Consider the following 12,062-nt stretch of genomic DNA (forward strand, 5'->3'; position numbering starts at 1 on the left):
CTTTGCCAAGAGATCATTGGCACCCAGGTCAGGGTACCCCATACTCCCTCTGGAAGATGCCCAGGAAAGACCTGTCTAGAATAGAGAGTTGGTGTTTTTAGTCACTCCAATTCTATTCCATCTTTTTAACTAGAAAAGTCTTTTTTTTTTTTTTTTTTTTGCTTTTGTTTTTCTAAAAGACCTACTTGAGTCAATGTGCATAGTGTGCATTCATTAAGAGAGTAGATTTTTTGCAGCTGAGGCGAAACATGGTGGAGGCATAGGCAGCTGGGACGGACACGGGCTCCTCTGTTGCCACTCACAGTTTCTTCTGTCACTTTTGTAAGGGCAAGGTCAGCCTCAAACTACCGGAATATATATGTCGCAGATGTGAATCAGGTTTTATTGAGGAAGTGACAGATGATTCCAGTTTTTTAGGTGGTGGTGGTAGCTGGATAGATGATATCATATCAACACATTTTGCAGAGTTTTGGGAACATCTGAATCACACAATATTTTTACAAGGTTTTAGGTCATTTCTAACTAGCAATCCACTGGGCCAAGATAACAGAGCCAATAAGAGAGGTCACCAAACTCACACTGACTTTTGGGAACCAAGTCAGCCTCTAAGATTGCCAATGACGAGAAGATAAAGGTCTTGAGGAAGTGCATGCCCTTCTGATAGGTCGCCAACTATTGAAGGAATGATACAACAGATAGTTGCAGGATTCTTTGAAAATTCTGCAATTCCTGGATGCACACATCCCTTTTCTTGGAGCAGGGTGCTGCATTACAACCCTGGGGACTATGCCTGGGGTCAGACAGGGCTTGATGCCATTGTAACCCAGCTTCTAGGACAGCTAGAAAACACAGGTCCCCCTCCAGCCAACAAGGAAAAGATCACTGCTCTCCCAACACAGTAACACAGGAACAAGTTGATACGGGTTTAGAATGTCCAGTTCAAAGAAAATTACACAGTTGAGGAAAAAGTCCGGCAGTTACCCAGCAGCCCCTTCTCTCACAGCAGCTGCCTGACACATGCCCCATGTATAGGAAGAGCTTAAATGGTGAGGACTCTACTCTGCAAACCCAGAACTCTGAGGCTTCTGCAAGCAACAGATTTAGCAATGACAGTCAGCTGCATGACCGATGGACTTTCTGAAACAAAGACCACCTGAACCAGGGCTGCCTGTGTTAGTCTTCTTATCATAGCTGTAAATTGTTTTAAAACTAAACCAAGCAAAATTGTAGATGGATTTAGGAATCAAGTAAGAAACCTCAACCCATGATATTAATGCAATGAGTGTGTTTCTCTAAATTTAAGGTTAGGACCTATAGATGGGATTGTATCTACAACCAAATGCCTTCTTTTTCCTGAATTCAGAGTGATACTTTTATAAGTGTGAAAATTAGTTATGTTTGTTTGCTCCTGCCCAGTAGAACAGTTCCTTAAAGTCTAGCTAGGGTTCTGCTGTCATATTGTCTTGTAATGGATGTCTCCTCCTCCTCCAGCCTCTATTCCACCAGCAATGGGCACTGCAGCACATATGGGAACCACAGCCCTGACCTCTTGTTATAAAAAGCCTTTTCCTTTGTCTTAATTGCACAAGAGTACCTACTCCTGGCCACATCAGCAAGGTAATTCAGGAGTCTGCGACTCTCATACTGTTTTGTCTTGATCTTCAGAGAGCAAATTAAGGAAAATTACAGTGGGAAGAAAAAGTGGCTTGTCATCTACACTTTGATTTTGTTATTTTAATTCAGGAAGTAGTTTCCCTAAAAACCAACATGGCACATCTTAGTCTTGGGTGGAAAAAAATCTGATTTTGGCTCCCTTTTGGCATTAAGTTGGGCATAGGACACAACCATAACCAACCAGAGCGGATGTCAAGTTTGCTTTTCCCTTAAAGAGTCCTCCATTCTCTTTCTCACTCATATATAGCTTAGAGGGGCTTGTGTTAATAAAGCTTAAAGGAGGCAAGTAAGCAGCGTGACACATACCATAAAACTCTACAGAACTACAGCTTCGGGAGATAGCTTGGTGGGTGTGGTTCTTACTGACCAACGCTGAGGACCAGAAACTAGGAACACTGAGCAAGTACAGTAGCTGCCTGCCCTCCAGGACTCCAGAGGCTGAGACAGGCCATCACCAAGGAAATCTGACTAACCCAGCTAGCTGAATTTACAGACTCCTGTTCAGGGGGACACAAAGGAAAGCAAATGAGGAAGATGCCTGAAGCCAACTTCAGGCCTCCACAGGTGTGGGTACACATGTGCACACAGGCAAACTCATGTGAACATACACATATGAGATAAACTGAAAAATTATTTCAAGATGGTTGCTACCGTTTATTTTTAAAAACTTCAAAATGTGGCGAGCAGTTCAGCTAGTTGATTTCCGAGAATCTCTGTCTCTGAGTCTCACGACAGGAAGCTGCAAGTAGTAGGCTGTGTTATCATTAGCCACCTTTCATACAATCAGCAGTATATCCAAAGGAGGGCAGCAGGCTCTGAACCTAGTCTGCCCTTGGCAGCTCCCAGCTTTCAGTCTGAATATACCATTTCCTCGTCAGCCTTCCTAGGAGGTAACAAAAGATTCATAAATGTCCCAGAGCAGAGACTCATCAACCAGCTAGATTTATGTCATAGGATAAGAGAAAACATACTTGTTATTTTATTTTCCTGGGTCTTGGAACATTTTGATCATCATTTTCTTATAACAGGTATTTTCGTTTTGTGGGCTTTTTGTTTGTTTTGTTTTGTTTTTATACAGGGTCTCAAGTATCCCGATTCCCCTTCCTCAGCCTCTGAAGTGCTGGAATTGCAGGTTTGGGTCACTATACCCAGGCTGCATTTCTGAAGAGACAAATAAGCAAATTAAGGTCTGTATTCATATTCTCAGCCAGACTGATTGAACACCTAGTGAAATTTAATGTACAATGACCTCTGGCTGGCCTATACTGTGACCTCTGGCTGGCCGGTAAAGGAAATGCCACTACATTACAGGTTATATTCTTTCACTAATTAAACAACAGCACTAACAAACCTTTCAAGTCAGAAAATAATTAGAAATTACCTCAGATATATTGGAAACAGAAACTTGGATAAAGAGATGGATTATATCTCATGGCATGAGCAGACCTATGAAATATGCATGTCTCTTCTCCCATCTTCACCAAGACATTTGGTATTTCGGTCAGCATAATAGTTAAAACTCCTTGCAGAGGAGAGGCAGTAATTGCAAACAGCTGTAAAGTATTACTCATCTTGCTGATCAAAATGACTTCCCGCTAAATAAACCATGAAAAAAGCTTTTCCACCCACAGAGAAGTGAAGTGTAAATGATATATAGACTCCATCATGAAGAGATCAACAGATTGCAGTTTCTTAAAAGTATGATTTTATACAGCCGTGGTTACTTTCAAAAGGACACACAGGAAAACAAACTCAGGCAAGAGCGTTCACATGCCAGTGGGATGCTGGGAAGTATTTGAAGTTGGGAAGCATTGAGGAAACCTGCCTCGACTCCCTGAAACTTGAGGCATGTCAGCCTGCCGCCCATGGGCCACGTGCCCTCCAGGCGAGGTATGAATACAACTTAACACAACATTGTAAGCACAAGGTTTTGGTGTGCATGCCTGGGGTTTTGTTTGTCACCTGTGACTTCATTGTGCAGTCTTTGGGCATGAACTTTGTAGGTGACCTCTGTCTGAACATGGAAAGGTCGGACATGCCTAGATGAAAATAGCCTGTGCTGTGCCTGGACTCCAGGTCGTTTTGAGCAGCTTGCTCTATTTCTCTGAGTCACAGCATTGAGGGAACTTCAGTGTTTTGTTATGGTCTTTCTGTTGTTCCCGAAGGCACAGGAAACAGGGTGGTGGTAGCATGGACAATGCTGACATCGCCACAGTGAAGATGGACACTCCGAGTTCTCATTCTATTGTGTGAAAGTATCCAAGTACTAGAGACATTGAGTGGACCTCAGATGTCGCTCACATGGTCCAGACTTTCTCTGCTAAGCTCTCTTGGGTCTCTTAAACATTTGGGCTTTGTTCCCCAAGTTATGAAATCTGTAATGCTTTCCCCCACTTGCTGACGTGGATCTTTGTCCCTTTCATCCCTCTCTCTAAGAGACACATATAGATGTCAGTTTTTGACAGGATCTCATTATGCAGCCCAGGCTACTCTCAACTCTCAGCAATTCTCCTGTCTCAGCTTTCTGAGTGTGGAGATTACAGGTGTGAACCATTACACTTGGCTCCCAATCTCATTCTTAAAGCCTCACTAGGCAAGACCTGAAAATGTACATAAATCTCCACAACTGATCCAGTGCCGCCCTCACGGCTCTCCTGACCCCCGCCCCAGCTCTCTCTGCACCACGTCTGACCCGCACACCAGCCAGAGGCTTGTCTATGCTGTCACTTATTTGTATTCAACTTTGGTGTTTTCCTATGAGGATTTCTTGACATGGCTCAAATAGATTATTTTATCAGAAAATCACCTCAGAGTTCATAATTCCAAAGTGATACCTCTTGGGGTTTTTTTTCCCCCTGCTACTAGAACTTGGGGAGATAAAAGCTAAATAAAGGCCATCATTTACAAACATCCCATAGGAGTGGTTCTCTGACTTGGTCGGGAAATCTAGTCTTCCTCAGATGTGACTGAGTTTGGGTGACGTGTTAGTCACTTGTCTCACTGCTATGACAAAATGACTGACAAAAGGTAACTTAAGGAAGGAAATGTTGCCCTTACCCTCAGTCAGAAGGCCCACCCACTCCATCACAGCAGGAAGAGCTGGTGGTGTGAGGGTGAAGCCACAAGTTGCTTTGTGTCTACAGTCAGAAATCAGAGAGAGGTGAAGGGACTTCCCTCTTCCTCTTTGTTGAATATAAGACCCCAGCCTATAAACCGTGTGCCAACCTTACCCACATATAGTGAATACCATGAATACCCTCACAGATGTGGCCAGAGGTCTATCTCCTACCTGGTTGTAAATCCCATCAAAGTGACAATCAATGTTGACCATCACAGGTGGCCTGCATACCTCCCTGCTTAAGAGCAGGGTACAGGAAGACAGCTGCATGCTCCTCTGACACCAGCTGTCAGACTGCCTCTCCCCAGCCAAGATAGCAAGCACCTACTAAGTACAGCTAGAGTCTCAGGGGGCAAGGAAAATCTTATGGAATCAGATTTCTACTCCATCTATCTTCAGGGATAAATTATGATTTATCTAGGCTGGTCTAGATAAGAGAGCTGTTTAACCCTCTGGACATATACCACCAAACCCTCTCCAGTCACTGTGAACAATGAGCTGTCCAGATTTACTGACATCTGGACTGAGAACACTGCAAGCCTATTCCCTTTTCCAGGGAAGGCTGTGGCACAGTTATATGGCTTAGACATGGGACACAGTCCTAACCAACGGACAGAGGATATTGTTGGTGGACTGATATGGGCTATTCTTCTGTATGTGCTGCGAATATGTATTGCTTTTATTGGTTGATAAATAAAGCTGATTTGGTCAATGACTCAGGCATATTACTGATAACTCTCACAATTAAATTAATTCATTTAGCTTATATTTTACCACAATGTTCGTAGCTTGCTTCCCTAGTATTACATGGCATCTCCCTGACTCTACCTTCTTTCTTTCCACATCTTTATTTGGATTTCCTGCCTGTCTCTATTCTGCCTGGCTATTAGCCAAAAAAGTTTATTTATCAACCAATAAAAGTAACACATAATTGCAGCATACATAAGGACATCCCATATCATCTCCCCTTCTCTGTCTAAAAAGGGATGTTTTTAACATTAACATAGTAAAATTACATATGACAAAACAGTTTATCAAGCAAGAATTACATTTACAATATTTAGTCTACTTGATTTGGCAAAAATTAAAGAAAATATTCTATCATCTATCCTATTTTTGTGAGTCTAAAGTTTTATATCTAATTTATGTCTTATTATAACTAAGGAAAACCGTAAGTATCTAGTCTTCAACTCCATCAAAGATCCCAGAAGGATATAATGTTACTTAAGTAAACAGGAAGTATGTTGTAAGCAACTTCCAAAACTCTAGAAATGACAGAGAGACCTTGCTGACTGGACAGTCACCCAAAGTTCTTCTGTAACATTGGGGCATCCATCTCCAGCCCATAGGCATAGAATGTCTGGCAGACTTCTCAGTGAAACAGGAAATTTGAAGGACTGTCCTGCCTATATTGGCAGTTTGTCAGTCATTTTTTTCTCCTCTGTGTCCTGTAGAATGTCTGGCATTTTATGAAAGAGAAACCCTGAAGGACCATCCCATCTTGTGTTGGCAAGTTCAGCAGTCACTTTCCTGTGGATCCTGCATGTTCAGTTTATACAGCATACAGTCAAGTAGTCCAGGCAAGAGCAGTTTCTTTGCCCACATGACTAGCTTTTGCCATAAAGGAAAAACAAACCACATATGGAGTTTCTTCGATGCCCATCTTCTTCATTGAAGTAGATTAATGTTACCAAAAACAGACATGTCTCACTGTGTAAGTTCTTAAAACATTTTAAATGCCATATTCTGTAGGTCTTGAAGTGTTTAAAGATTACCTATCCATCTGAAATATAGCTCTGCATATCTAGAAAACCTAACATGTCTATAAGCTTGACTATATAGATGACTATTAGTGTTTCTTAAGTATGCATTGCATTTTAAATGAAGTGAATAAACATTATACCTTAAACAAGAGTCAAAATATACTTCTACTTCTAGTATAATAAAATTGACCTTAAGTTTGTACCAATAAACAAAAATCCATATCTATATCATATCCCTTTTTTTCTTTAGAAAGAGATTGACCGTGACTATTAACCATTTGTAAACTTCTGAAAATGTCCCCCCCCCTTTTTTTAAAGCAAAAGCACCCAGGAAGAAATGGTCCTTTCTTTCACTGGACCTTGTCTTGCCAGACACAGAGCCTGAAAGCCCTGCAGGCATCTTGTAGCTATAAGGCATCCTGGAGTCAGAGAAACAGTTGAAGCCAGCAAGAGAAGAAGGCAGAAAGAACCCAGTAATTGACAATGCCAACCCTGGGACTGACCCTTCTAGCAACTTCTGATAAAACAAAACAAACAAACAAACCAAAAGTCTATAACATCTAATCCAGCCCAGTGGATTATTCTCTTATGAGAAAGCGTTATCACTGTTGTAAAGCCCTGGCATGGCTTCTGTGGATGAGCAAGGCTGTGGGAAGCTCTTTAATGCTCTAACATGGAGGAATAGAACAGGGGGAGGCTAGGCAGCCTAAAGCCCTGGGGAGCAGGAGGCAGAGCAAGTAGAGCATCAGCAATAGAGGGAGCTCACATTGACAGCTCAAAGCCTTCTGGTCTACCTGAGAAAGTTAGAGTAAAAGAAACCATAGGAAACAAGTGTGGTGGCCCGTGAAGCACTTGATAAATCTATTATACCTCTTCTGAAGATCCCTTTGCTATCTTTTTTGGCATTTTCAAGATGAAATTTCCTGCTTTGAAACTGCTTTTATTTTGTTTTGCTTTTGGTCTTTCCTCCCAATAACGAGCCACAGCCAAGCACTAATGCTGTTTATAAACGCTGTTTCCCAAGCATCTGCAAGCTGACCTACAGAAGGAAGGCACTTTCTCATCCTCCCTCCCTTCTGTGTGCACAGCAACTTTAGAGGCTCCAAGGAGCTACCTACTTCCTTCTAGACTGACAAACTTAAACATGATTCAAAGTAGCTTAAAGTAAGTCTGGGCATGAGGGAGCAAAATCTATGACCGTGGAGTAAAAGAGAAGATGGGTTTGGTAAAGATGATGCCAGCTTTAGCAGGTTGCTTTGCAAATTTCCTAACATTCTTCCATCTGCATGTAGGAGAACATATATGAAGCCTGAAGGGACCCTTGTGCATATGTAAAAAAGCATGTGGAGAGGGATACCATTGTATAATTCTTTGAAAAAGAATTGGAGAAGGGGTTGATTAAAAATAGCATCATTCCTTTGATTGGTTAGGCCACAGCAACTGAGTGAACTAGAGCTTATGTGCATCAGGATGAGCTGCATGGAAAACAATACATCTACTGGTATAGTTATTTTATGAGTCCAAACTCACAAAATACTTTTTAAAAATCATATATTTATGTGCAAAATTTTTAAAGCTTATGACAGACTCCTCTTAGCAACAGTCCTGAGAAACTAAGTAGTGAATATGAGACATCAGCTAAATAGTGCTTTATTTCTTTTGAAATAATTACTGAAAACCAATTCAATTGTGAAATTAGGAAAATGGGTGCTTATTATATTCTTCTTTGTGCATTTCTATATTTTTCAGATTTCTTAAGAGGAAAAACCAGAAATAAAAGGAAGTACCATAAAAGTACAAATAAAGGGATGACTGCAAACAAGGTTATACACCCGTGAGCACCCATGCCCCTGACCAGGACTTGCATTGAGTGAGCTCACCAGTCCTGTGTTTCTTATCAACCCAAATCATCATGGAGGAAAGGTAATGGGTTAACAGCTCCAGATGTCTACTATGCCATTATCAGGAAAGGGAAACAAACATTACTATAGGTCTCCATTAATAATTTACTAGATGGTACTTAATATAAAGGTCATAGCACAAGGTCATAGATTGTGGTGGTATATTGTTTATGATTTAATAAAGTTTGCTTGCAAGTCAGAGAAGCAAAGCAGCCAAGCCACCAGAGAGCTCTTACCTCTACCAAGGCTGAAAGGGGGATCTTGTCCTCACCATGGCTGGAGACCAATTGCCTGAATATAAGACCTTGCTCCTATCTTATACACCTCTCTAATGCTGGGATTAAAGATGTGACTGACTCACTCTCAAGTAGTCCTGGCCTTGAACTCACAGAGATCCATCTGCTTCTGTCTCCTGAGCCCTGGGATTAAATGTGTGGCCACCATGGTCCAGCCTCTATGGCTGACTAGTGTGGTTATCTTTGAATTCTGATCCTCAGACAAGCTTTATTAAGTCATAAGCAATATATCACCATGATTGATAGCAATGTTACCCAAAGTTCAAAGACATTTTCCTAGTTGTGTAGATGTCTTGAATCAGTTATTAGTAAGGAATCTAGACCTATCATGAAACAACTATTCTACAATCTTAGGTGAGGGGCAGGGTGATACAAAGCCATGGAGGTGGATGGCTTTGTCCTCCTCTGGCCTCCTTCTATTTACTGGTGAATCTAGAGTTCTAAATACCTAATATACCTTCAGTTTTCAACCATTCATCACATGGCAGATAATCTCATATGGGGACATCCTTCCAAGGGTTTACTCAACCAATATCTGTAGTTTCTGTGCCAGAAAGTACATCTTAATCCCAGGTGTGAGAAATCTGCTCACACAAAGCCAATCACACTCGTGTGCACAATTGTACAAGAATGACTATCATCCATAAACACCAGTGGTGTGATAACTAGGAGTAGTCTGTTTGTGGCATACTTTCTCATTATTGAGGCAAAATCTTATATAGATACCATGGTTGAATTGCTGGTCTAATGTAAACAGCCTCCACTATTTGCTGTTCTGGCCAAGTGTTTAAAGGGTGACTTACATGGACAGTCCAGTAACACCAACAAGACAGTAAGTTCTCAGTTCTCTGTTGTGGGAGCTAATCCCATAACATAAACAGGAAGTAACTGTACCCCTTGGCTCACAGTTTGAGGACCCAGACAATCATGGCAGGAACCTAATTCCACAACAGGTTCTGGAAGTTCCATATGGACATATAGACAGTTCTCTTCCATCCCTACAGCCAAAATCAAGGAGAAACTAAGATATATGAGAGAGACTGTGCAGCTACTGGCAACAACCTGCAAAATATCAGAAAATTATCCAATGAAAATTACCCCCTTCTTCTGATGGGGGATGATTGCAGCCAGGACCTCAGTGGAGGTTAGATACATAGCTAGTCATGGGCCTTAACTGATACTTAGGGATGACATGTGTGTTTCATGTCAAGGGCATGAACACTGCAGCTTATTCCCACATTTCAAGGCCCAGCATACCACTGCCATTATGTTGATCCCAGATAGCTGTGACTCAACACTGTCACATACCTTCTTCTTGGCTATAGTTAGGGGACCTGACTGCTGGGCTCCTTGGTTGTTGCCAGCTGCCTAGTTAAATCTACAGAGTTCCCTCTAACAGGTGACATAAAAGAAGGGGAGTGTTGAGAAATTCCTTCCACAGCCCAAGAATGCAGTATTCAGATGAGTCACTTAAAGGAAATCCAGAGAGGCTAAAAACAAGAAAGCCACAGTCCAGGCCTCAGTTCCCATTTGCAGGACAGAGATCAACCAGAAGTCACTGAGCCTGCTGGGTTTCTCTTTTCCCCACTGAGAAAATGGCCATACCATATTTGCTTCATGGAGATACCACAGCCAGAAAATTGACTAACAGATTAAATACACATTTAGAAAGTAAGTCACTTTGCAACTATTGACTCCATGCACCAATAAAACAGGGAATAATAGTGATAAGAATAACAATAACAACAACAACAATAATCTTAAGTGCCAGTAACCAACGTAGAATCCAAGGCGAGTTATTCCAGCCATTTCCAAGTCCCTTGACAAACCTTAAATTTATCTGTAAAGTCTAGAAAGGGACACATGCTCAAATTAGCAAAGTTACATCAGCTTTTGGAGATGAGGGGTGGGGGAGAAAGGGTTTGAGAGATTTACTCCATCGATTTCTGAGTCATTTTCATGCTCATTATCAGTAAAGCTGTGTTTTTCTTTAAAAAGAGCCACTTGGGCATGCAGTGACTTGAGATAATTAAGAATGCATTTACATTTTATATCATCACCAAAGCCCCTGAGCCTTCCAGGACCTTGGATTAAACTTGCTCATAGTACTTTCCCCTCAATCAGTGAATATTAAAATATTTAACCTGTAGTCAGGCAATAACCTCAGAAGACTCTAGGACTCAATTCTGGGGCATCAAGAAGTCAAAGGGCAGTTTGTCAACAGAAAACTATAGGCACCCACTAAATCTCCATTCTGTGGGTATTCTTCCTCTTTCCTAATAGCTTGGGGGATCCCATTAAATTTTCCTGTTAACATAGGAATTGGAAAGGCTACACAGGAGTGATTTTTTTAATGTTGCTCTGAAATGATAACACACAAAAATGAACACAAATTATTGACCCTGTGGAAAATTCCAAGAAGTTAGAGGATTTGATCAGACCATCCTTTCAGATCATTTCCATCCTTAGGATGAGTGAGTACCCCATAACCCATCTAGAGAGCAAAGATCCAGCTCTGCTCAGGGTCATGAAATTATACCAGCCCCACGTAGCTCCTGAGATATGTTTACTCTGGCCACAGATAGTGTTCCCCATGGCATTTCTGTTCATGTCCAGCCAGCCTACCTGCAAACTGACATCTGAACTGGTAGGGGGTGGGGGCTGACCTGTACACACACATGCATTGCTGCCTCTCTATTTTGATGAAGTACACACAAGTAATTAGCAGAAGAAATTCCAGCTCAACACAATTTGTGGACATAAGGTAGGTGAAACCATTTGGGACAAGATATATGAGGAGGGAGATAAAAATGAGAGTGGGTAGGGCCCTGGTCCGTTGGTAGTTCTTTCAAAATCCAGTGCTACAAGTCCCCAGGGAGACTGGACCCTACTTAGAAAGACATTCGGATTAGGTAATAAAATAATATGAAAATACCAAAAATAATAAATAAAAAATAAGGACGAGAAGTAGATATGTAACCTCATCACAGGACTCCCGTGGTCTCTTTCAACACCATGCTTCATGAACCCCAAAGAAAGCAGGAAATCCAGCTAGCGTTATAAATCCTGGTCAGCTGAATTATTTCACATGTTGCAGCCTGACTTAAGTTATTCATCGCAGAGGCTAGCAGCTCCCTGATGCATCCTTCCGTGTCACTGGACAGGGTAAAAATAATAAATTGGCCATTGTGAGACACTCTGAGTTTCGTGGGTTTGGGCAGAGTATGCTTTATATTCTTCTCTTGGAACTGCCTCTTGTTGGTAGTAAATGCTTGCCACAGCTGCTGGGTCTCAACAGGCAGGTCCTAGA

At 41.6% G+C, this 12,062-nt stretch overlaps 1 pseudogene; it reads left to right on the plus strand.

Annotated features, from left to right (window-relative positions):
• Positions 1–248: 248 nt before the first annotated feature.
• On the plus strand, positions 249–1,213 carry LOC127232185 (E3 ubiquitin-protein ligase RNF115-like; annotated as a pseudogene).
• Positions 1,214–12,062: the final 10,849 nt, after the last annotated feature.

This window comes from Phodopus roborovskii, unplaced genomic scaffold, assembly GCF_943737965.1.
Source record: "Phodopus roborovskii unplaced genomic scaffold, PHOROB, whole genome shotgun sequence".
Lineage (NCBI taxonomy): Eukaryota > Metazoa > Chordata > Mammalia > Rodentia > Cricetidae > Phodopus > Phodopus roborovskii.